General features: G+C 41.3%; 1 long non-coding RNA gene across 2 annotated transcripts in view; it reads right to left on the minus strand.

The window, feature by feature from the left end:
• Positions 1 to 7,923, minus strand: part of LOC119259936 (uncharacterized) — a 31,926-nt gene extending 24,003 nt beyond the window's left edge. For both annotated transcript variants that reach the window (XR_005128605.2, XR_005128606.2), the window contains exon 1: positions 7,746 to 7,923. This is a non-coding gene — a long non-coding RNA (uncharacterized LOC119259936). The remainder of the gene's footprint in view (positions 1 to 7,745) is intronic.
• Positions 7,924 to 21,105: the final 13,182 nt, after the last annotated feature.

Raw genomic sequence — 21,105 nt, forward strand, 5'->3', positions numbered from 1 at the left:
GCAGACCTCTCCTGCTACACCCACTGCTCCCCTCAGCAGTGTATTTCGTCAGTCTGCTCTGCTCTCGCCTCTGGCTCTGGTGAATTCTCTCACCTCCCACGCTTCTGACTGTACCCAGTGCATGTATAAATAAATAAATAAATCTTTAAAAAAAAAATAAAAGGGAAAAGACAGAAAAGGGAAAACCCAGGGCGTAAAAAGGAAAAGCTAAAATTGAGGTGTTTGACATGGTCAAAATTATGTCTGTGAAATGGAAAAACATACTATCTCCTTAGGAAACAAGTTGAAACAGGCATCAGGGATATCAGCAGAATAGCCAAGGGTCAAGTCATCTGCCCCAAATGTAGATAAATGCACTAGTTACTCAAAAGGCATAACCAATATAAAAGAAAGGAAAAGCATTTAATATTCAAAACACATGCAATTTTTTTAAAAAATTGTTTTTGTTAATAAAACTTTTAGATTTTATGTCTTTCCCTGCACTAATTTTCTTACTATATATCTGTAAAAAGTTACACATTCATCTCAAATAATTACCACAAAAACTGCAATCTATCTCTTCACTTCCCCGCAAATGACAACGTAAGAAATTCCTTTTATTGGGCCTCCCCTGGTGGCACAGCGGTTGAGCGCTGGGCTGCAAAGCTGCCCGCAGCCTCTGTGGTGCCGGTTCGATCCCCGGCCACAGATGAGGGTCCCACATGGCTTGCAGACCTCTCCTGCCGCACCCACTGCTCCCCTCAGCAGTGTTTCGTCGGTCTGGCTGTTCTGTTCCCAGCTCTGGCTCTGGTGAATTCTCTCACCCTCCCATGCTTCTGACTGTGCGCAGTGCTTGCATAAATAAATAAATCTTTAAAAAAAAAAAAAAAGAAAGAAAGAAAGAAAGAGAAATTCCTTATTGGGGGTGAGAAATCCATACCCCTTTTCAGCATTCTTTGATTTTGATCTAATTAAACTATCCTATTCATTTTTTAAAATTCAGTCCTAGTTAATTTGTTTACTAAGTTAACTGGTTCAACAACTTAACTGGGATTTGTAGCTGAATTATCACTCATTTGAGTTCAAATAGGCAGCCATTTAAAGATATAGACACATGATGTGCTTTCTGTAATATTAATTAATTTGCACTGCTTCCTTGTAACAGATCATTGGCAAAATGCCTTTTCTTATATTCTGCATTTATGATATGAACATTCAGTTTTGCATAAATTCTAAAAGTTAAAGGGGAAATTTAATAGCCCGTGCCACCTTATTGTGATAATTTACTAGCCCATGTCTATTTTTATGGAGAATTACACCTTTAACAAGAATATTTCCTGATATTAGTTGGTAATCTCTTCCATCAGAAAAATCTTCCTGGCTGATAATATGAGGAAAAAAGTACATTTCAGACCTTATATAGTATTCTTAGATCAACTATTTAAAAAAGAAAAATGTTCCTATATTTAAAAATGATACGGTTTTCCAGGCCCAAAATGTAAAAATATAGTGAATGAAAACTGTCCTGGATCATTTGTGAATGTCACAGTCATATTTTCTAAATAATCTCTACAGAAGAATCATTTAGATTTCTGGTCTCAGGGCCTTTCACTGGAGAGGAGAAAGGTGACAGGACATTTGATTTTTTTTTTTTTTTTAATCCAGGTGCCTGTTTCCTATATACTTAGCAAAACTGCTCTGGAATTCACACAGACAATTAATTAAATAACTAAATATAAAAGTTCAAGAGACATAAGAAGATATTCTCCACGCAGACCCCAGATTAGAAATAGTAGTTGAAGGATCTCAGTTGTCATTTATAATCCAAACGCATAACCTCTCCATGGTCGAATCCCATTCTCCTCAGTTCTGAAAATTTTTCATTGTAATCAACAAATGGAGATTCCAAATTACAGCAATGTGTGTAGTATTAACTACCAGAGAGTTAGGGTAGGGACCTGAAAAAGTCTTAATAAAGTACATTGTAAAAGAGTGTAGCAGAGTCTTTTTTTGTCTGCTTGTTTCTCTGTCACCATCCATATTTTTAAAGATTTATTTTATCTATTTATACATACTAGAACTGGGGTGCAGGCCAGAGGTGCAGGGGGTGAGAGGACTCACCAGAGACAGAATGGGGAGCAGAACACATGGGTCTACTGAAATACACTGCTGAGGGGAGCAGCAGGCGAGACAGGGAAGGTCTGCTGTGCCATGTGGGTTGCTCCCTGGCTGGCCGGTGATCGAACTTGTGCTCCAGTGGCTGCCAATTGCTTGATAGCACTGTCTTTAACTCCTGCGTGCCAAGGGAGGCCCCAGAAATGTGTTTCTGATTTTGACAATGCTTTAGAGCATTAAATTAAGAACCTTTGGAAATAAAGTATATTTTTGTTTCTTCATTAAAATTTTGCTTGACATTTCACTCTTAACTGTGTCTTCTTTTGTCATTTCAATTGATCATGAAAAGTTCTGCCAACCATTAGAAATATGTGTAAAGGTTTTCCTTCCTGCCTGCCTGAAGCGCCATCACTATCAGTCAGGAAGGACACAGTAACTATCAGGACCAAGAAGTTCATGACAATTGTCTGCTTCAGCAAACAAACAGCCGTTGATGTCCTTCTTGCTGGGCAGACAATAGTACCTAAGGCAGAAAATTGGGAAAAACTGGGCTGGCCTCCCTGGTGGTGCAAGGGGTTATGCTTCAGCTCTATGAAGCTATCCATAGCCACTGCAGAACCAGTTCGATCCCCGGCCAGCGGCCAGGGAGCTACCCACATGACGCAGCAGACCTCTCCTGTCTCGCCCACTGCTCCCCTCAGCAGTGTATTTCAGTAGATCCACCTGTTCTGCTTCCCACTCTGTCTCTGGTGAATCCTCCCCACACCTCCAGCCTGTACCCCAGTTCTTATATGCATAAAACAAACAAATCTTTAAAAAAAAATTGGGAAAAACTGGCCGAAATAGAAAAGACAACCATGTTGGAGGTGGCAAGACAACTGGCTTTGGCAAGATTTATGATTCCTTGGATAATGCAAACAAATGTATGTATTGACATATGGAAACTACCAACTCTTGATGCCAGTTTGTCTCCACTGGAATATATCTGAAATATGATGGATATTCTCTGGCATGAACCTGTCCTCACTGCTTCTCCCCACCCCAATTAGTGAAGTGACACTTGAGGTTCTACCTAGGAATATCTTGGTGGGAAACTTTGAACAAATCATTGATAAAAGAACAACAATGGCCTATATGAGAAGAAAAAGACCTCAAGAAAACAGTGAAAGGAAGACAAGAACAGAATGAAGAAAGTCAGTGGCACTGCAAAGGCCAGAGTTGGTGCTGGCAAATGGCAAGTTGGAGATTGAGCAACAGAAGTAAAGATTCTGCAGTGACTTTATCTGTGTCTATGGTAATTGTGCAGCTTTTTCATGAGAGGATAAATAAAACCTTTTATGTATTCTTGCTTACAAACAAGAAATATGAATTAATAACAAATAAATCCCAAAATTCCCAGATTTCCTAGTGTCAGCAGTACACATCATAACGTGTGTGATTTAAGTCAAAATTCACATGATGTTCCTAACTGCAGACATCAGCTGTATGGGACCCAGTTAGGCCATCTTCCCTGAAAAAAATAACTTTCCTAGGATTTCAACCCAGAAAAAGTTATCACCACTTGTTATACAGAAAGAGTTTTAATGAGTCTGCCAATATATACAAATGTCTGGGGAAAGAGAGAAGGAAATAAAGGTGGGGTTGGTATCTGCCTCTGCAGTTAGAATCTGGTTTGTGGTATACATGTGATGTAGCCCCCTCAGCTGCCACCCTGACATGACTGATCTAAATGGCTCAAAAAAAAAAAAAATGAGCTATCCAATTAATACCTCTCAAATTAAGCATTTTTGTACAATAGATCAGTTTTGGAGGTTAGGTCTATATGACACTGTTATAACTAATTGGAAAATGAAAACTTTAGAAAGTTTTCTAGATGTTGGCCCTACAGCACATCAAATATATAGAAAATGTGGTGATTCCTCATATCCTAAAGCCAGGAGGGCCACTAGAACAATATGCCACTAGAACAATATATTCTACTTGGGGAAGGTGGGTCTCCCCAAACTGACCACATCACCAAGCCAATGGAGCTTTCCCCAAGTGCTACACAGCAGCCTCCCAGTCCTATTTGCCCACCCACAGAACTCTCTCCGACCTCTGGGCTTGAAATACCAAGCTGAACCTTTTGGAATTTATCATAAGCTTGGCATCTGTGCTCAGCAGTGGAGCCTCTGAATTCAAAACAGGACCGTTTCCTGGCTCAAAACTCCAGCTCCAAATTCCTTAGACTCAAAACTGATGGGAAAACAGATCTTCAGCATTCTTCTGATTTAGAAATCATTCAAACTGACAACAGATAAGAAATTGACACGAAGATATGAAATTCTTAATTTACATAGCTGTCTCTTTTTTCCCTCTACATTGCAAAGAACACAATGTCCTTAACCTTGATTTTCTCACTTCTCTCAGTTTAAAGCACAGCCCACAACATTAATTAAAGTGTGTGTGAGCTAGAGGGTACAAGTTATATTTCATATGCTGTACCACATGGCATATTTTAGGTGTTCTTCTTCCCCAACTTGATATGTATGCAGCCCTACACACTATTAAGCATAACCTCGTCTATACTCCATAACGAAATTTTGCAATAACAACCTAAAAGTGAATGCAGTGGATAGAATAAATGCTGAGGGCACTGGTGGCTTAAGGATTTAGACGGAGGTAGGTTTCTGACTCAGAACACAGAATGCTGAAAGGGGTATCTGAGATTATTTAGCACAAGCTTTAAATTTCATGAAAGAGACCAGCAGAAGGCAGGTGGCTACAGAGGTAAGTTAAACCACTACTCAAGGGTAACTCCAAGTATTTTTTGTAATTCCAAGTCTTTCTACTACATATGCCAGGATCATCAACCTCTGTGAGATATGGATGAAAACTAGTCCTTTTCCAGGAAAAAAATACTCATTTGTGCAAATACAAACACACACACACACGTTTGCATATAACTTGGTGGCTTCAGAGTCCCTGAAGCTTATCCAGCAATGCTTAACTGGTCCATAATGCCCAGATTTAAGAACCCCTTCTCCTGAAGAAACAGCTTTTCCAAGTAAAAAGTGCTATATTTAACCCTTTCCAAAACTTAACTCCTGTAGAATATAAACTAGGTTTAATAACATAATCTCTAAAGTTTAAGGGGAAATCAACTCCAACAATTCAAGTAGCTGAATTATGCCCTAATCAATATCTCCATATTTTTAACACATATCAAGTAAAAAGAGAATGCATAACAGAAATTTAAACCTACAAGTATTTTACTACCAATCTCACATATGGACACGAAATATCTTTTCTCCTAATATGGAGATGGCTCAGCAGTATTTAAATGATTCCTTATTCCAAGTCATATAAATATGCACCAGATGTATCTTTTGTAAATGTTATGTTTTTCAACTTCTCAGCATTTGCAAGTAGTTGAAAGCTATGTCAAGCATGCTTTAATGGGGCATAAAAGTGTATTGTATTCAAAGAGATGGCACGGTTCTATGATAGGTGAAAATACAAATGTTGTCAATGGATACATTTTCATTTTATTGATTTACACTGCATAATAGAATGGCCCATATTCTTTTTTACATGCAAGTCTGTATCAATTGAAATATAACTAGATATTTAAAAATCATGCTTACATTAATGGATTCTCTAGATGACAGAAAATTCAAAACACAGAATTTTATGACTAGAAGGCAACTTAAAGTTCAACTAAATACCATACCCTGATTTAACAGATGAGAAAACTGAAAGCAAACCGCTTACATAAAGCAACCAAGTCACTAAGTCAGTTGTGGCTGAGTGCCTGAATTTCTATACCCCTAAATGTAAGGAACTTTACTGAGCTCTTTATATGTCTGCCTATGACCACCTAAGCAAAACAATAACAAAAGATAAAATATATAATTTATTGATTTTCTAGAACTTACTGGGAAGACACAGACATGATCCATATTTCATGAATTATTCAATTTTGCAAGATACCAAATTATCTTAAAATAATAAAGTAAAATGTCCACTTCTTGCTTTGAAGATTGTCAAAAAATAACATAACGCTTGTTCTCAATGTAAAATTCTAATGAGCCCAAGAGGCACATTTTATTGTTAGTAGAAAATATAGCACAGAAAATTGCTCTCGTATTTTCTTTGAGATTAAATATAGCAAACATTTTGAAGAAATATATTTAAGTCACATATAATTGATAATTCCTCTTGAAAACTGTCTTTTAAATAAAAGTTAACAAATTGATAGCTTGTTGTAAAATTCTCTTATTAATTTTCTATTTTTTGCTTGAAGAAAGCAAAGCCTATCTCTTGCTATTTGGTATGACTTTCAAACACCTCTAAGCAAGACACAACATTTGAGGGTATGCATTAATTTATACTAACTTTATCCTCATTCATTTTCTGACCTTCATTTCTTTCTCGCATATATTTTTATAACTGCCTCAAAAACTTTCTTGGAATGAGGAGAGTATTAATTAATTAATTGTTCATTTTCTGAAAACTAAGTAACCTTTTCACTTTTACAAATAACAGTTTGCCCTTTGGGGACCCCTGACAGCTATGACAATTTCATTTGAAATGAAATCCTTACTGAGGGTTTTCTACCTTTATGTTACTATTGCTGAGTAGAGTGGCAGTGTTCCTCCAACTTCCATAGCTAGCTACATTTCCTCTTAGAACCCAAACAAAGCTACACATTTTCCCTCAACCCAGAAACCAGCATTTGCACACTCTGTTCCCTGGTCAGTGCAGGGTGGAGCAGTGCCCAGATTCAAGCATTCCCTTGGGTGTGGGAAGTGGGGGACACAAAGTCCAGTCTTGCTGATTTAGCCTGAGCTGGCCTGAAAGCGCCATTGTCTCCCAGATCAACACCAAGAGCAATGGGGAGGTTTGAGGTAGATGCCTTGCTTCTGAGTGTGAGGTATCTACAGAGTCCCTGCAAGGGGGTGGTGAGCTGCCCCCGGGCCCCTTCATCAGCCTGGAAGCAGGAGCCATCTCTGGTCTCCAGATTCAATAGTCAAGATCATGTCTAGGGACAGTACTTCCCATGATGGGTTGTTCTCTTCCTCGGGGTGCTCCTATACGAAGAAACAGACATTCTCCGTGTATATTTAGCGTCAGAGTTTCCAGCGCCACGTGCACTAGCTGGGACTATGATGGCACCTTGCTAGGATTCAGTGTAAATGAACCATCCAAACCAAATTGTAATGATCATTTTAGGTTAATATGCTGAGTTTATTCAGTTCTTATGGTCAGATAGGGTGGAAGATGTGGCTCGCTATAGTAATGGTGATCAAGGAGGCCTGAAGAGCATTTGTTTTGATCTGAGATTGGAAAGGATGCCACACTCACAGACTGCTTTGCAACCTAACATAGAGAGTGTCCCTAAGAGGGCAATGTCTAGAACTCCAAGAAGAGGAGAAAGCAGCAGGAGTCCCCCAGAATTTGGAAGGCAGTAAATTACTGCCCTAAAAAAGCACATTGTCTCTAAGACATGACTGAAATTTAAAACCAGGGACCGGTAACACATGACATTGGGCAGGTGACTTAACCCCTGGAAGTCTTGTTGGCTCAAACCTGAATAACAATGAGCTGTAGTTCAAAAAGCTTTTAGAGACTGATATAGAACAATACATATAAGATATCTACTTCAATACCTGGTACATGATGAATCCTTAGTAAAATGTGGCCATTGTTGTTGTCATGGTTGTTGTGGGCATTCTCTCTTGAGTCATTAGGTTTGGGAATGAGAAAAGGTTTGCTTAGGAGAGCTCCCCTTTTCTCAACAACTCAGAGAGTGAGCACAGGCTGCAGGAGTCTGGTGAACAGCTCTCCCTCCAGTCTTGCAGAGATCTGAGATCACAGTGGAAGAGGGGATAGTGCCCAGGGCTGGACTGTGACCTCAATTCTCCCGTCAGTGATGACTGGGCAGTCCAGCTGCTGCCTCCCTGAGAGTGGCTGCTTGCTCTCAGGACGGCAAGAGCATTTTCAGAAGGAGCCAGAGGAAAAATCTCATAGATTGACACTCCCCCTGGCTCCCCTCCCAGTTTATAGTGAGGACAATGGAACCCCTTCTGTTTCAGTTCCCAGAGGGCAAGAAAGGAAAATCCTATCAAACTTAATGTAATGATAAAGAGGTGGTGTCTTTGGGGGTCTGGGGGTGTAGAAAGTCCATACTAAATCACCTCAGTCACTTCTATGGGTTAGCCTGCCATTCCTCAGGGCATTCTCCATAAAGAACACGCCACACTAAAATTGATAGCCAATAACAATGGTTGGCAAAGAGGTTGCTTCTTCGAAAACATCACCCACACCACTGTTACACCACTCCTCCTTCTAAGTTTCTCCAATGCCTTAGGAAAATAACTCAATGCTTTCTCAACCCTCACCATGCAGACCTGTCATATATTAAAGCATAAGGTTTGGCACAAGAAAATTTAAAAATAAATGACAGATCTGTATTCCATGTATAATCCACTTATCCTGTAGGAAAATATATAAAAAGCTTTTTTCCTCACTACAAAAACCAATTTGTTTTATCAAATACCATTGAATTTACTAAGACTGCAAGTTAAAATCAGTTCATTGACTTCTAAGACCCAGAATTCAGAGAGAATGTGTGGTAGAGGTCTGTGTTGCATTTTCCATGAAAGAGGGACTAGGTTTAACTTGTACTACTACAGCAGAGCTACCCACCACCACACACACACACACACACAGTATTGTTACAGGGCCTGGTGGGCTGGACATATTTAACACTCTGTGTGACCTGGGAAGGTTAGAAAGATAAAGACATGCCTGTGCCCGGGCTCTTTGAGGGTCATTTGTGTGGCTGCAACTTATCTTTGTTGTCCACTGACTTTATTTCAAGGGCACCTAATCGCTCCAGATCTAGAGACTCACAAATGAGAACTTTACTTCCAACTAACACAATGGTTGCTAATATCTCCAATGCACCAATGTTAGTATTGGAAAACATTATTTTCAAGATGCTTTGTATTTACTATACAGGGCATTTTTCAAAAATTGCATCAAAACTGTTTTTGAGATCTGCTTTTTTTTTTTTCTTTAAGGACACTGCATTTGGGGCTAGGGGCAGTTAATAGTAGCCAGTCCTGATTGGCCAACATCTGTTTCTTTATAGGAACCTTACTTGCCAAGTATCTGGACAGCAATACCCATTGGTATTCATGGAAAGTACTTGCCGAACAATAATGACAATAATTGCCGCTGATTCTTGTGTTTACAACACTGCCAAAGTATCATTAGGGCCTTATTTATAGATAATAATGCTTATTAATCACAAGTATTTGAATTTTGGAATGTATTAGATTAATATTCTTTTGTACCTCAGCTCTGTACTAATGTTGTGAAAGACATTTACTGAATGCAACTCATTGGGAATGCTTATTTTGAGCTGCAAAATAATGTGTGTAATTTGCAGGTGAAAGATAAAGAAATTACATGGCTACCTCTCAACAGCCTCCACCGTGATCAACGGCCAACATGGAGAATTAAGCCTTACTCTAACATGAAAGAGGAAAGAAAGCAAAGTAAATTTACCCATAGGTATTATTTCCCAAAAATCTTGTAAATTCTTCTGACAGCAGAACTTCTTAGTAATATGACTATCATTTTGTTTTGCCTTGCTGTTCAGTGATGGCAGCACTATCAAACAGAGTCTGGCATGAGGACTAATTAGTGATTCTTAAACAATTTCAAATTGTATTTAATACAGGAGAAAAAAATAATGTGGGATGACCAATGGTTATAAGAACCGAAGTACAATTTAATGTCTAAATGCCTACTTGTTAAATTCTTTCATTGATTCTTTAATATCTTTCTATATACTTAATATCTATGTAAGCAAACATTAAAGCAATCAAGTATTTCCCTATTTTCATGAGCATCTAAGAATCTAAAAATTTCAAAAGGTCATCACATTTTTTCTAAGATTAAGACAAAGAATATAATTTCTGTCAGTGTAATAAACAGACTTCCTAAAGAAATAAAAAGCTTTACTAGCCCATAGTTTTCACTTGGCCACTTCTTCCTGAAATTATAGCAAATATGAAATCAGCAACATTTTCTTCTTATCTAGCATAAATTTTTATTTGTTCTTGGGGTATTCATGTTTTACGTGTCAGAACAATACTTCAGCTTGTTTAATCAGATGAATGCAAAAATTTAGTGACATCATTTTCCAGAAATTTTGGAGGAGAGCAAAGCTCATTAATATAGAGTCTGGATGCTATTTTTAAAATATTTGCAACTACTGTCTTTTTTAAAGTTGCCGATAATTAATGTTTACTAATGTTCTTTACACCAAACCCAAAAAATGCTCAGTCTCATCCTATTCTACCAAAGACTACTTTAAAATAGTCTATGGACCTAATTGCCATCTATAGTACATAACATTGTCCTCTTGTCTCTCAATTTTTGTTCCCCCACAGAAAGTGAAGGGGTAGCCACCTTTCAATTCACAATTACACTGAGAAAATTGACCTCCATAAAAGGCCCCTGAAAATGTGTTCAGCAAATTTTTAAGTCAGAGTATACAAGGAAACTAAGATCCTAATTCATCAAATGTATAATGCCAACATTTTAATCCATTGCTAAATGTAAATAACTTTAGTGATCCCAGTTGGACTATTCAACGTTAATTTGAAGTATTTTATAATATATGTGTGTGTCCCCTCTCATGGGGCTAAGTATAAAGGTGAACAATTATCTAATAACTTTAATCAATGTACTCAGTCAAACCTGGCAAGTCAGGCCTCCTCTTCCCCCACCCTCTCTTTATTTAAATAGCTAAACGTCTCTGCTGGATGTCCATTCAGGTGTGTGCACCACTCCTTATAACATGGGAGAATGAAGAATCAAACAATATCTTAAAGAATGATTTGCAATCCTACATATTTAATCACTTTATTTGCCAATCTAGAGAACACAAATTTCAAATTTCACAGTTTGTTTTTTTTTTCCTTAATAGCTAGGGAGAAGGGAGTGGAGCAATGCCTAAATTTTCCAAGTAATTAATTTAATTCTGATCTATTCTGCCTTTGATAGATCGCCTGGTTCTTTCTTTAAAAGACATTGGAAGTTGGATTAGGAAAGAAAATAAATGTTTCGAGAGAGCACAGATACATCTCACCTAGATGGGTGACCTTGATAAGACCTAAGCATTGAAGCTGAATACCTGAAACCCCCTCCGGTCCCTCTCTGAACCTTACTAACTTAGCCTCAACCAACTGATTACAGTATTAAAAGAGAGAGAGAGACAGTGAAAGAAAGAGAGAGAGAAAGAGAGAGAGAGGAGAGGAGGAAGAGGAGACAGGAAAGAAAATGGTTAGTCTATGAAGTCGGATTTCAGATTTGAGGGTAGTGAAAAGATAATTTACTATGAAAAATGGTTTGACAGAATAACTTGTACTCCACCAACATGCTAGCAGTTTTCTAAGAGCCTAGTTGGATATGGAACTTGAGATCTGTCAACATTTTATGGCTGCCCTGATTTAATAAGCATTTGCCTCCTTTTCTTTAACTGCCAAATTTTTTAATGAAATTGAATCCTGACGGTTACATTCTGGGGAGTTTTATTTACTATATTATAGTTGTGTCTGCTTTTAGGCCACAGAATACCGAAGTATTTATTCTTACATATCTCTCTATATGTATAACTTGAGCCTACTAAAATAGTCCTTTATCCACTTCATTAATTAAATCAACAGAAAAGATTATTTTACATTTTTGTAGTGAATGACTCCTCATCCAAATTTTTGAATGAACACTGCTTTTAAATCATTACATAGCCCATGCTTCCTTATGTCACACCACACCATTAGATAGAAACTCTCTAAAATAAAAGATTAACTTATTTTTGCAGTGGGATTTTAAACTCCATCTAGAATAAAATGCTTTTATCTCTTCCCAAGTTATTGTTTCTTAAAAAATTTCATTGTGGCATTTCCATCATTTTAACTTTCAAACTTTTTAAAAGATTAAAAAACAAATCTCGAAAAGCAATGAGCTAAACTGGTATTTATTTTCACAAGTTCATCACTAATATTTAGACACTACTGATAAGTCATCAGTCTTTGAAATACTCCCTGAAAAAAAAATAAGCAATAAATTACATATGGGAATAAATGCCATCATAAACATCATATATGCTTTTCAGTAAAGAAATATACATTTGCATAAGCACACAGAAAAGCCAAGAAAAATATTTTATAATGTCAGTAAAAATAACTTTCATTATATGAGAGAGCACCCATCATGGTCTTCAAGAAAATTTCAAAACTTTATCACTTTAATTCTTTTATCAACTAGGACAAATAGCTTTTAATGCATAACATTTAGGTATAAAATTTCTTTACATTGTTCAGAGTAAATGAGTATTTGGATTCTTGCCAATGTAGTCATTTTTAACTATAACTCTTATTTTAACCAAGAAAAGTCTTTGAAAAATGCAAAGATTCAAAATACCATTAAATAAGAAGCAAATAAGCAATGTCATACCACGTTATACAAATCATTTCAAGTACAAATATATGCTTCAAATTTGCTTTTACATTTTGAATTATCGCTAGACTACTGAATGTCTTATAATGATTTAAAGGCCCATAAAATAAACTACTTAAAAATTTTTGCGGTAGAATGAAAAATAAAACTTTCTTTTTTATTATGTCCAAAATTTAATTTTTGTTTTAAGACAACAGGATTTAATTATCAGGAAAACAAAAAGCAAAGAAAAACCTGACTTTAGATAGGATGTGTATATTTTAAATGTGCATTCTAAAGTATACTATCCTTTTTATTTTATGTAGAACAAATTAAGTTCATAGTACTTGTAAGTGGGGGGTATGCTTAAAATATTAATTTTATGCAGGCATGTATTATTTACTGATCTCTGTGGTGTCATCACTAGTTAACACACAATTCAGATTTCAAAAGAAATTTAAATCTTTTTTTTCAATAGAAGTAAGATTTACTCACTGCTCTTATTTTAAGACTATCTGTTATAGGATGTATTGTTAATCATAGAAGTTGGTATATTACACATGGGCATGTTATATGCAAATGTATTCAGTTGGGGTATGTATATATTTTGTTATGTTATGTACATAAACATCTACCCTTCTGCATATGTATATTTACATCATGTATAAATATGTGTATATTACCAAACTGTACTATACTGAAGGAGGAGGAGGAGCTTCTAAGGATTGCCATACAATATTTTAGTTAAGTGAGTGCTATTTTCTATGAAAGTGCTTGGGCTTTTTTTTTTTTTTCCAAACAATATCAAAGGTGGGTGTTTATAGACATAATTGAGTTATTCACTGTTTTCCAAAAGACTAGTTTTATAATCTTGTGACAACATATGCTTTAAATAAATTAAAGTGATTCTCTCCCTCCCTCCCCTTCACCTTTTCTCTTCTCTTAGAAAAGGCCTTTGGGCAAATAGCTTGATAAATAATCTAAAGAAAATCTTGATAAATAATCTTTAAAAAATCTAAACTTTGATTCCAAAAACAAAAGCTTGGCTATTTAAATATTAACACTTGACCATTAACATCTTTATTAAAATTCAGCTATCTATAAATTATATTATGAACAAGAATGATTTGAAATTATATCAAGACACTGGCTGACGAGGAGGGTCTCTTCAGGTTAGTGTGTGTAAATTTTCTTTAGTCCTTAGAGGACTCTTGGGGGAGGGGAGTGCCTGATAAAAATTATGACCAACAGTCAAATCATCTAATATTAATAAATTCAAGAAACAAAAATATGCACCACTCGTATTTCTAAATTACTGAAAATCCTCAGATACAAACATTAGGGCAAAAAGGAGGCAACTAAAAGTCCTGATGAAGTTTCTTTTTAGGATTCTCTGAGTCTCACGTTAATAAAAATACAGTTTGGCATGTTTGGCAGTTTGGGTTCATATTCTCCACGATGGAGAGAAATATGTAGCTTTTCTCTACATTTTTTCTGCCCCTTTTTCCCCCGTTGACTGTTGAACAATCTGGATGGGATTGGTTAATGTTTTAAGAAGGAGGAATTTCATTTGGCCCAAGTTTTCTTCTGCTGGTCTGCTCCTCTCTTTTCTAATGCGAGATAACTGACAGCCCTGTATTGTATGAAATTACAGAAATCACAGACTGGAGAAAAGGGGAGTCATTATTTCAGAGCTGAAAAGGCAGGTGTTTCCTTCCCCTCTACCCCCCCCCAATTTTTTTTCCCTGTCACTGGAAAGGAGCCTTTAAGTTGGAAACAGGCTGAGGGCAGGGGCGCACACAGAATCGGACCACAACCGTTAAGCCTAAGAGAGATTTTCCATTGGCCCCTGCCCCATCCCTGTTCCTCCAAAAATAAAAACAACCCCCAAGCAGCAATTTTTAAGGCTAGGAGGGAATGGAAGCAGAACACTCGCCCCTGAAACATGGCTTCCCAGTGCGTGAGAAGCTAAAGGGCAGGCTGAAAGGGTGAAAATGCTCTCAGTGGTATTTCTCAGCGCACATTGTCCCTTTCAGCCTCACGGTCGCTCACGTGGGTGACGGTGTTCCTGAATCTCCCCGGACCACAAGGGGGATCTCCTTGGGAATCAGAGGGGATAAAGGTGCAAGAGGAAGACGCTTGCACGGCAGAGAGGGTGCGGGGTGGTGATAAACTCTAGGGTTGCAGATTTAGATCTCAAGACTGAAAAGGTTACGCCTGCACCAGAGCATCCTGCAACGCCTCCTGCCCTGCCCTGCGCGCGCACAGCACTCACACGCACGCACGCCCTCGCACACGCACACACTCGCACGCTCACACTGCTCCGAGCCGCTCCGCTCGCCAGACTGCAGGGGAAGCGGCCCTCGGAGGCGCGCTCGCCGGAGGTGAGGCCACCCAGTCCCGCCGGCGCAGGGCACAGCCCCTGCGAGAGGACAGCGCGGCCCTCGGGGCTCCAGAGCCAGCCGATCGCGACCCGGCGCGCGGCCGCCGGCCCCAGCCCCGGCCGCGGGGCGCCCAGCGGAGAGGAGGCGGGAGCGGAGCTGCAGACCTGGGGCGGGGAGGGCGCTTCGGAGGGGCGACGCCGGCTGCACCCGCCCCGCGCCGCCCTCCGTGCCCTCGCTCCTTCTCTGCCCTCCGTTCCACCGCAGCTGCGAGTTCGCCTTTGGAGAAGCCTCCGGGCGCGCGTGGACGGGGGCGGCGCGCAGAACCCGCGCGGCCCGGGCAGCAGCGCGGGCGGGGAGCAGGCCCTCCCGGCGCCGGCCTGCAGGGGGCGCCGACGCCCGCGCGCCCCGCGGGGGCCCAGCAGCCCGCCCAGGGGCGCAGACTAGGGGCTGGGATGAGGATCCCAGCACCCGCGGGATTCCCCGCGCCCCGGGTGGAGGGTGCGGCCGGGCCCTGAGGCTGGTGCTCACCCACCAGGCTGGGAAGGTGTGTTCACACTTGTCACCAGCGAGGGGCCGCGGGGCCGCTCTCCAGTCTCCGCGGGTGCGGAGGCCTCGAGCTGACCGGGGAGCCTGGCTCCTGGCTGGTTGGCACTGCCCGACTTAACCCTCACTACGGGGTTGGGAGTGGGGAGCTCTGCTTTCTTTCCGTGCAGAGCGCTGGAAAGTTTCCTATCACTTGGGGGACCCGGGCGGATGAAGCGCGAGCCTCGCTTCCTGGCTGGGATGATTCGAAAGCACCAGAAATCTAGTTGGCGAGCTGCACCCTCGGCTTCACCGTCAGGGACCCTCAAACCCGAGCTGCTTCTCTGGCGACAGGACTCGAAGCTGCCTTAAAAAAAAAAAAAAAAAAAAAAAAGCAAACAAACAAACAAAAAAACCGGCGGCCCCCGGTCGCAGCGGGCCCCGGGTTGGGGGCCGGGAGAAGACCAGAGAATCCGCTGCCCGCGCCGCGCCCCATTCGCTGGCCACACCCGCCTTCCCTCTCGTGGGGCTCTGCTCCCCCACCCACGGGGATCTGTCCACTCTGCAGCTTCGGTCGAGGAGAAAAGTGGGGCCCGGGTTCCTGCGGAAACAGAGTTCGCATCCTCACAGGCCACCGAAGGGGCCCCGATCCGGCCAGAGGGCTAGGCAAATGCTCGGGGGGCTCCAAAGTGTCTTTGGAGTAGACCGGATTTTGTGAAACCTCGAATTCCGGGGTGTCCGCGTCCCTCTGTCACGCCACAAATTCAGCTGAGCTTTGGCTGGCGACTGTTCGCCGGTCTGATCCCGACCCAGCCACCGAGCCGAGGCTAGAGGTGTGCAGATTTTTTTTAAAGACCCACATCTTGTGTGAGATTTTTATCAGGCAACGCAGATTACTTAAAGCGTACCATTTCTCCCCTATCCAATTTTATTAGGATTTACTCTCATTTGTGCTTGGCTTCTCTGGGGAAATAATGCTTTGATTAATGTAATCCTGGCCCGGGATTCGCCACATGCCCCTCGCCCCTCTCCCAAGAGAAAGGGCCTGTTTGACAAACAATAACAGAGCAGCAACTCTTGCAATCTGCCCACACCTTTGGGGGTGGCTGGGGAGAGGGTGACACACGTTCACACGCCGTTTGCTAAACGCAACGGTGAGAGGAGGGAGCGGGCTCTGCAAGGACGAACTTTCCAGACGCAGAACCTGGACTGAGGCACAGGGGGCTCAAAGGGAGGGGCTTTGGATAAGGTGCGCCGGCGGGTTCTTTTGAGCACCTGCCCTCTGCTCGCTCTAAGTATCAAGCCCTTTGTCTCCAGCCACAAGTAACCACGCCAGAGATCTGCACGCTCTCCGTGGGCAGCCCGCGAGTCCAGGGCGTGTCCACAGCGCCCACCCGCGGCCCCAAAGCAGCTCGAGAGCAGATCTTAAGGGATAACTAGTCTCCGACCTCAGGAGCCCTGCAGCTGCCAAAACCTTGGCTGGAACCTAGAACAAATTCAGTGGTTCTTCTCAGGCAAGCATGCATGAGGCCATCCATCCATGCACACATGCATACAATACAAATCTGCGGACGCTGGCACGAAAACCTGCACCCCACCCTAGTTCGGGGCTGACAGCCGGCGCCCGCTTTCCCGCTCTGCCTCCTCCCATGCAGCCCTGACCCCCCTACCCGAAGGGAGAACAGCTCAATTACGAAAAAGGAGCGAAAGAATGAGATTCCAGGCTCGGAGGCGCCCACAGTTGCTCCTCTGGTCTCCGTCCCTGCCGCCCCGTCCCCACCCCCACCGTCCCCCACTCAGGGAGGGCGGGGATGCGGCGGTGCGAGGGGTCCTGCCCTGCGCCGCCAGAACAAAGCCCACCGCGAGAGCCCGCCGCCGAGCACCGAGCCGGTGACAAAGGCGAGCGCGGCGCGGAGCTCCAAGGCTGCGCTCCAGCGGCGGGGCGGGAAGGAGGCCTAGAAGATGGGGTGCGAAACGCACAGGTTTTCCTGGGCTCTGGCATCTCGCTCTTGTTTTACCCGTGACCTTTGAGGATGACTCCTAGCTTTACCTCTTCGCACCCCTATCTCCCTCTCTCTTGTCACCGTCAGTCCCCAAATGCCCTCTGCCTCCCCCTACTTTATTCTCCACCTTACTGCTTTTAACTTCCCCCACCAGCCCCCAATTCACTTTGCCTTTTTTAAAAACCTCTATACATTTTTCTCTTCCATAGAAAAACAATGCTAATTTGACTTCTGAAGACCGGTCTGGGTGTTCAAATAACAGACTGAAAGACCTTGCAGGCCTAGTTCAGGGAGAAAGGAGAGTAATGGTATCCTTTAAATTTTATTACGCAAACTGCATTCTGCATAAAATAAAATGCAGTATAAAGAAGCAGGGCTTGGCCATAGGCACCCTCTTCCCCATAGTTGCTACCGATTCAAGCAGAACTTACTTCTGATTAGCACAAATCACTGTGGGGGGGGGGAGTGAAAGGGGGAGGAGGTAGAGAACCCCACCGACGTGGAAGGGTAACCTAGAGTACTGGTGTGCCCCAAGCACACCCACCTAGGGAAGGTTCCAATCTGACTTTTTAACCCTGGAAAGGAATAGCCTGCCAGCCACCCAGCACAGAAATTAACATTTTCAAACTAAGGATACTTTAATAGTCACTGTTTTTTCCCAAGTGAAGTTTTACTTGTTTTTGCAATGTGAATTAAAAATAAAGGAAACAGATATTTGAACAACTCGTGTCTTGACTTCTGGAGATTTTCTGCACCCTTATATTCTATTAAATGAAGATCTGACTTCTGTCAAGCACCACAGCGAGTTTGCATTCCACCCCCCTTAGGGTCCCTATAAAAATAGATTGGGAGGAGGACTGAGTATCCAAAGCAATAGGTACATATAACTTCTAATTAGGGTCTAAAACGCCCAAGTTGCATAAAGCTACAGCAGCTACATCACTTATTTCTACCACCAAAGTCTCCTTTCCAGATATCTTAGTGCTGAAATTGTATTGCACACCATCGAGTTTTTGAAGTATCAAATATCAGTAAATATTGGTATTGCATGTTAAAGGTGAACCACGATAGCCACACCTACTTGAAGACCTCCTGAGGCTGACATGTCCAGTGTGGACAAAGACAGAGAGTAGGATAGTGAAGGGGGAGCTTCACATTCACAGGGGAGAAGATACCATATAAGCACCACGGGGGAGATGCCCAAAAGAGCAACTGATAGGCTGCAATCTGCACCCAGCTCCTCAGACAATAGCTAAGTTCAAAAGTCAAAAAAATCTAATAATAAAATACCAGGGGCACCAAGGTGCAGGAATAGTCTTCTGGTGAGCCACAATGACTCCAGCATGTGAGAACCAGTTGCAACCCAAAAAGGAGACGCTGTTTTATGTACAGGGAAGGTTTAAATAAGGAGTGTCCCCAAGGGAGAGGAAGAGTTCAACTGTTAAGCTCCCAAGCTAAGAAAATACAACCATCACCCTCTGGTAAAGCTGAGTTAATATTTCTAGGTTTTATTTAAAAAAAAAAAATACATGTACACATTCACATACCAAGTTGACCTTGGTATCTTTTTCTAGAACATACGCATTTTTGTTAATAAATCATCATCACTCTGGTCAATCAGCTGGGCTCTCCGTTATGTAGCACTGTGAATTTAAATTCCAAGAAGACCATTTTGTTGGAGGGTGGAGTGGGGAGGTGAGGGGGGCAGGAAAGACTAGTCCATCACATTTTGTCAGTCACCGCTTCCCTAGCGAATGGTAGCTTTCATTACCGGACTTGTCAGGTGCACACAGGCAGCTAAAGTAGGCAAACTTGGAAATGGATTGTTTTAAAAGCATGTACTCAATTAGCCTTCTTAACTTAGATTCCAAAATCTGAAATGGCCTGGAGTTTAAAGCTATCCTGTAAGCATCAGAAGTAAAGCTTCTTACTTTTCGGTGAAAAATCAGTGTCTGAATATATTATTGCTCCTTTAAGCCCACTAAGAAAATTAAGTGCTCGCTCCTTTCCTACAGATCAGCAAAATCAATTATCAAAGTGACACAAAGAACCGGGGTGAGGGTAAGCTCGAAAAACTTAGCAAAACCAAGAAACAACTATGCACTGCCTGGATGACAAATACTCATTTCCACCCAAAAGCTATTCTGCTGAAGATCCCCTGCTTTTGTAAATAACACACAATATGGATTATGAGTATGCTTGATATTTAAATTTGTAAGAGCTAAAGGCAAATGTGCTTGTGCACTGTTTTGGTATCAAAGCACCTTATTCTCAAATGGAAGCAAATGAGTAAATACCCACTTTGTGTTTTGTACATTTGACCCAGTAATGTCTTCATTCCCTCATTTGGCAAAAGCAATTTCACCATCCCCAACAATTAAAAGTCTGTAGCTCTGCCCAGCACTTTGGATCTTAATTCATACCCAGCTTGATCGTTTCAATCTCTAAATCATTACAGAATGCTAACGCAGTCTCTATAATATGTCCGTTCTCAAATTAACTTGTTGCTTTATTCAGAATTGTTCACTTCTGTTTCTTTCACTTGAGGTAACCTAAGGCTATAGGTGTCATAAGGAGCAAACATTTTTATTTGTTGTTTTAAGTACATGGGTTGGGGGGGGGCGGAGATAAAGAACAGCTGAAATAGTAAAAATTACAGATCTCACTAAAAGTGAGACATTTACACTCTAAATATATGCCATTATTGCTTAACTGGAGTTTTGTAACATGTCTGCTAGCGAAATAGAAGTTTCCTTTTTGCTTAATAATTTTAAAGTGCATTTATTGGCCCCAGACATGTAAAGTAAAGTGGAGCTTTGAGGCAATGGTCCAGTTAAAAGTGGAACTGCCCCAGAAGTCTTTTGTCTGAAATGTCCTGAAAGCTGAAGCAAAAGCAATGTTTGGGCTCAAATTACACACTTTCCTCAATTTTTCCACTTTGTTTTATCAGTACAAACCTGACAGTACATTTCCTGCCTCTAAATGTGAGAACTCACAAATAAAAATAATGGAATTAAAATATTTTTCAGAATGTCTCCTTTGCTTATATTGTTCCATAATCTTTCTTCTGTCATTGCTTAAATACCATTTCACTCCAAAGCTTGACTTTTTAAAGTTAGTTTCAAAGGAAAACTTCTCATGGGCAGAACCTGGTTGACTGTAGTGACCTAGAAAGAATAAGGTATTTTTTCCCTCCTGGTCCAGGGAGACAATAGAGCTTTCCCGTAAATGTCCCTTCCTAACAGGCTCCAGGACACAGTCCCAGGTGTGTCCCACTATTGAATGGTGGGAGCCAGCTTCTCCCTTCCAGTCACCTATGGCTTTCCCTTCTTAATCATCCTGTCCGGGGAAAATTGTTAGTAACAAACTAGTTCCTCAGAAACGGTCAGGATGTGTCCTTCACTATTTTAGGAAGTTTTCCATATATCTTTTTCATACTTTCCCACACGAAGTTCAATCCTCCTGGGAAGTACCTAAGTGTCTGAGAAGTGGAAACCTAGTGCTCTGCTAAAACTTTTCTTCAACTTTGTTATTAAGTAATTTTGTCCTAAACAGGTTTAAGGCCACTGATACCTCCAGCCAGCGGTTATTTTGCATTTTCTTTT

Source organism: Talpa occidentalis, unplaced genomic scaffold (assembly GCF_014898055.3).
Source record: "Talpa occidentalis isolate TD23 unplaced genomic scaffold, MPIMG_talOcc4v2.1 talOcc4.5, whole genome shotgun sequence".
In the NCBI taxonomy this organism is placed as follows: Eukaryota; Metazoa; Chordata; class Mammalia; order Eulipotyphla; family Talpidae; genus Talpa; species Talpa occidentalis.